This window comes from Sinocyclocheilus anshuiensis, unplaced genomic scaffold (genome assembly GCF_001515605.1).
Source record: "Sinocyclocheilus anshuiensis isolate Anshui unplaced genomic scaffold, SAMN03320099.WGS_v1.1 scaffold1534, whole genome shotgun sequence".
In the NCBI taxonomy this organism is placed as follows: domain Eukaryota; kingdom Metazoa; phylum Chordata; class Actinopteri; order Cypriniformes; family Cyprinidae; genus Sinocyclocheilus; species Sinocyclocheilus anshuiensis.
In genome coordinates, this window is record NW_015544232.1 from 835,698 (window position 1) to 841,910 (window position 6,213).

General features: G+C 37.4%; 1 pseudogene; it reads left to right on the forward strand.

Annotated features, from left to right (window-relative positions):
* The window catches only part of LOC107697535 (ribokinase-like), a 50,101-nt pseudogene that overhangs the window by 19,220 nt on the left and 24,668 nt on the right, over positions 1-6,213 (forward strand).

Genomic DNA, 6,213 nt, shown 5'->3' on the forward strand with positions numbered 1-6,213 from the left:
TCACCTAGCGGTTGTAATTACATCAGCAGATTCGGCACATTCGCGAGCGGCACTTTCCAGCTTCATTAACATGTTATGGTATTACAGCTGTGAAATTACAAACAAAAAATACACATTCTGAGACAAGAACTGAAATGAACTGTGAATTGTATTAACATTAAATCGTCCTCCTTCCATTTCCACCTCAAAATTTTGGGGAAGCTCTGCCTCCCCCGACGAGCTGCCACTGATTATAGAGACAGTATATTCATTTTGTTCAGTCTATAAAAGTGTTCTTTTTTATTAAAAATGCTTTCTGGTTGGCTTATATCTTAGTGTGTTTCTAATGTTTAGATAATAGCTCAGGAAAATCACAACATTGTACACCTAATCCTCCTTTTTATGGAGCAAATTTGGATTTAAAACGGTTTAGGCACTTGAAGTATGAAGGAGAAGAAATGTATCATGCAGCATATTGAGTTAGTTATATGCAGCATATATACAGTGGGTACGGAAAGTATTCAGACCCCCTTAAATTTTGCTCAAAGCTTGTGACTCACCACACACTAGGGGTACTTCCTGGGGAGGTTCTCTAACACTTTACTCTTTGTTATAACAGCATGCCCCATTCACTGGGTTAGTCTCACAAAGGAGAAACTTTTAATTATAGATAACAGGTTCACTTTGCAATTTATTGTGGCCAAGAACCGCCCACTTAGATAGAAAGAGGCTCACAACTCACAAACCAGCCACACCTTTCCTGTAGACTGGTAGTAGGCTTGTGAGCAAAAGAGTGGCATCTCATTGGAAATTCTATAGTCTAAGCAAATGATTGCATAGACAATACAGAATGGGAACGCATAGACCTTGTATATAGTCTAGAATCTTTTCAGAAGGACAAGTTTTATTAAAGACTAGTGCTGTCAAACGATTAATCGTGATTAATCGCATAATATATAAAAATTTTTTTTTACATTATATATGTGTGTGTACTGTGTATATTTATTATGTATGTATATATATGTGGCCAAATTGTAAACAACAACTTTTATTTTGGATGCGATTAATCGCAATTAATTGTTTGACAGCACTATTAAAGACATATAGTAACTCATAAAACAAAGAATATAAAATTGTGCTTAAGGATATTGCTACTTAACTGCCTTTCAGTATCTTAAATGGCGAAAGCATATTGACACCTGATAAATATTGACATTGATAACAGCTGTTGATAACACCCATTCACTAATCAGACTGGATAGATCTTATAATACACATCAGTCTGCGACTGGTTCACCTGAAGCTAAAACTACATGACACAGTATCCGAGAAAACCAGATGTTTTTATAGCCCTACAAATTTGTCATGCCACTACAGTCATCTGAGTGAATGATATTTAGTCATCAGTCATAATGTGCCCATACCATATGATCCACAAGCATGATTAGTTGAAGTAGTGTTTTAAATGGGTAGTAAACACAATTTATGCATCATTTGGAACATTTGAATTGGCATTTTCATTCACCTAGTATGATTCTGATGTGGGCTTTAATTTTGACGAGATGTAGAAAAAAAAAGTGAGATCAGTCATCCTGGCGAGAAGGCATTTCTTGAAGTTTCACGTCATTTCCTACTAAAACATCTCATTGTTGTTAGCATAAATGCAACTGTTTCCAGTTCAGTCTGGAGTTATACGTATATGTTAATAGAATATGGCTACTCTGCCTCAAATTTTTTACGAGTCTGACATCAACCTCATGTTAATTGTGTATGTGTTTTTTCTGGTTTCCCTTCTGATTGTAATCTCTGAAGCGGCTTACTCATATCACAGCTGGATTCGCTAATTCTGGCGTCATCATAACTCACATTTCCTGTTTATTGTATTGCTCTCTAAATGTTTGAAACACCTAGGGAGTCTTGTGAAGAACAAGATTAATCATTAGTCACATATTAGATTGCGTCAAGCCAGAAAAGAAAGTGGACACATCATAGTGTGATGCAAGTTAAGCAATAAATATGTCCTGTCAGTGACCAAAAATGCCCCCCAAAAATGTTTCACTGCTTCTCCTTTCTTTATTTTTATTATTCTTTGGATTAGAAAATGTCTTGTAATTCATATAGACTGCATTTCAGTTCTCCTTTTTTAACCACATCTTGCATGGTTAACAAGAAAATTTGCAACTTTGTCCCACACCTACCTGTTAGTGTGACGTGCAGACCACCATCACTCTATGTATCTAAAATTCCAAGAAAAAAGTGATTTATTTGGAGTTTTGAGACATGAGGGTTTTCATCATTATTCCTTAAACCCTATGGTAGTTTTCAGCAGAATGAGCAGTGGATTCACAGCAAGATTCTTGTGTGACCACATCCATATTTTTTAGTCATTGTTATTTCTTTTAGTCAAGGATTCTTCCTCAAATCACTGCACAGACATACAGAAAGATAACAGTGAAATCAAAGGACTTCTCTCTGGTGATGTACCTCTCCATTGGTCTAACTCTGGTGGACCTGTCCAATGATTTAGTCTGCTTGAACTTCTCAGTTAACCAGCAAGGCTAAATACATTCAGAAAGTCTTCCAGTTTTGTGGACATTCACATAAAGACCAGTCACTAGTCAGGCAAATATAATTACACAAAAATTGAGAGACCACACAGCATTTCACCACTGGATTTACAAAAAATCTTTTACATTTTAAGAAGTATTTTCTCAACATTTGAATTAAATTGAATTAATCACTCAGTGTGTTATGTAATCATGTATTACCGTGTCTTTGGAAGGCTTTTTGTCTTTCAAACACATTTAAATGCACAATTTCATGTTATTCTTATTTACATGTTGTAATGATTCATCACTACGGCTGGGATCCATTTGCAGTTTTATTTGAGAAGTAGTCGTACAGGCAGAGGTCAGAACACAGACAAGGCAATATAGCAGAGCAAGATGAGGAGTAAACATTAAACAGGCATGAGATCGGGGCAAACAGCGGTCCAAAAGCATGCATCCAAAAACAACAGCAAAAGTCCAAAAGGCAGGCAGAAAAGGATAAAAAAACATTAGACAGGCAAGGTAACAACAAAAGACAATCCAAGGATACAGAGAGAACACTCAGTAATGTCCACCTAGGTAAAACAAGACTTCACAAACCCTGGAGAGAGCTGACTATAAATAGCCCAGATAATACTGTTCGGGTGGAGAGGATTAATTAGTACCAGGTACGGGGCTGATGGGAAAAATATAGTAAGACAGGGAAAATCAGTACTCTGGTGATGGGGCCCTCTGATGGCCCGAAGAGATAGTCACGGAAGCGCTCTCCATAACACATGTAATGCAGGGTACCCAGACCTTTTTTTTCAGCTGAACCTCTTTCATCTAATACATTTTCTTGAAGTAACTCCTGAGATTTTAATGTAATAATTATTTAATAATTAAGGAACACATTTGCATACATACGGTTCAAACGTAATCTAAAAGTAATTAAAAGTAGTCTGATTACCCAAAATGTGTAATGTAATAGATTCGTTATTAACAACAATTTTTGTCATGTAATTTGGAATCAGTAACAGACTACAATTTGTAAGTCAGTATAGTACAGTCAATATAGTACCAGAACATCAGTTTTGAGAATTCACTGTTGTGATATATGTTTGTTTTAAAGTTTTTTCTGCAAGCCATTTAATTTTCCAACAGCTGCAGTTATTATGTGCAATGTTCACGTACGCATTTGTAATAATATAGTACCAAAAGCATCAGCTACTTATTTGTATGGATTATTTACAGTACATACAAGATTTTGTGAGTGGCACATACTGATGCAAGCATTGTCTTTTATCTTTTATAATTACTACTTTACTATTACTACTCAAATGCCTTTTAACAAAACTTAAATAGGGGATCAAAGCCATGTGGTGCAACCAATGTGCAGGGAAAAAATAAAATAAAATAATAATCCTTAAGATGTGTAAGGTGTAAGGAAAATATGTATTATTTTTTATTTGATGGTTAGGTTATACCATATGACTTTTTTTAATTATTAAATTGAATCTCTTCTTGAAAATGTTATAAAGTTTTTCAAAACCATACTGTTTAGTCATTTTTTTTCTCCTCGTGCATCACTTTTTATGTGCATACATATGTAGTATTTTTTCTTCATTTACGGTAATGAAAACATTTAAATATGCCTTTTATTTTGTCTGATCTTTAACCACAACACACTCGTAACGTCTCTCTCAAAACTCACACATGCAGAACACAGCATGTGACGTCCAGTCTCATCAGGGTAGGCTGCCCCTGTCTCCCCTGCCCTTTCTGGATGACTCAGTGCTTAGCAGTGATCCACTCAGCGGGAGTCCTCCTGGCTGTGGTCTCCATGTGGCAGTCGGCCTGTTCCCGCGCACATTGATGACCCATAAATCCTGAGTTGTTTAACTCTTTTGGATGCCCTGATGCCTCTTCCAGTAACTGTGTTTTTTCCCACTTGTTAAAAGCCAGGAGGAGGAGGGAATGGGGCCAAGTGCCAGATTTTATCTCAACTGCTAGACAGGAGCAAGGCATGTTTCCATCAGCTTATTCTCAAAGAATGATGGCATATCACTTTTTTTTTTTAAAGAAGCTTGTGTTGTGTTTACGGTTATTTGGTCTGCCAGCAGCAAAAAGTATGTGACAAGTGTGTTTATTTGTGAGGACTATCTTTAGTCATTAAAGAACATTCAATAGGAGGTTAAAGTGTTTACCATGGTTCTCTCCGAGCATAGTGGTGTGAGTCACGAAGCCTAGCGATGCTCTGTGCTCCTTGGCCTGAATCCAGCGTTTTCTGCAGTGTCACCAAATCTGAGTATTTCATACTAAACAACCCCTTGTTGTTCAGAGAATAGGCATGAAATTGCCTCAACTCTGGTATTGCAAGAATTGAATGCTGTCTTTTTGTTTATGTGGCTCAGTTTTCACCACAGCTCATACACAACTACTTAGCAACCAATGGTTTAGGACAGAAATGAGAATATTCCAAAAATATGTCTGTTTGTAACTTTTTAAGCCAAATGCCCACTGATCAACTTGAAACACATTGATAACAGGATGTCGCATTAATCTGTTGTTGCTGAAAGTACTCACTTTTGGGTCTGTCACACTTATTTAGACGTGAAAGAGGGGTACTCATTTAAACATGGATTCTGTCACTTACTGCAGAGTCTTTTTGCAACCAAAAGTCAATACGTTCGCTGAAATAAGAACAGAAGCACCACGTAGACGTCATGGACAACAATTGGTGTCTTGATATAGTGTTGACGATATACTCCTTTGTGTTTGCTGAGGAAAAAAGAGGATGCCACAAAAAAGTTTTGACTAAATCCTTTGTTGAGTTGTGGACATTATGGCTTGTCAGTTCTTCAGCATGCATTTGAAGAGGGAAAGAGTTCCGTGTTCACAACAGCTAGCTCATTGGTCATGCCAAAGCCATGAAAGACCGCCCATCAACAGTCACTTAGAAATTCTCAACTTTTTGTTGTTCCCAGAGGTTGAGAAGAGAGTTGGCTGCCAGATGAGTTGATGGGACTACCAGAATTGTTTTTGTTGTTGTTTGAAAATGAATGAAAAATGGTGCGTGGGTTGCTAAGTTATGAGATTACATCTCTGCCACAATTCTGCACGCGAAAGATCATATTTTGAGCGCGCAAAAGTGCGTTTTGCACACGCGCGAACTGAGTTTTATGGAGAAAATGTTTGTCTCGCAAAGAAGAAAGTATTTCGAGCGTGCGGAAATCAATTTTGCATTTAAAATAAGTTTTTGGATTTGTGCAGACCTTCTCTTTTGCACGTGCAATGTTTCACTAGCTTGCTCACCTGATGTCCGCCCTCAGTGCTCTCTAAATACCAACGGCTCGCTTGCTCAACACAACCCAGCGTTACAATATGCCATAATTCCAGCCAATCAGAGACGAGGCTGCTAAATTCTGATTGGCTGCCTTGACAACCAATCACAACATTCCTTGCATTACGTGCCACCATTTTCCAGAACTGCAACATACCTGGAGTCTCCAGAAGTACAAGGTGACAGGTTCTCAGAGACTTAGGTAAAGTATAGAATCCTAAAAAATGACCCCTACTTAATAAGAATCACATACTGAAAAGTAGTAAAATACTTGAAGACTGATTTTTTTATAGGCTTTATAGACAGATAAGTTGAGAGTGACTCTTGAAGGACCAGCACCACATCCTCTTGTACCACTGTTTG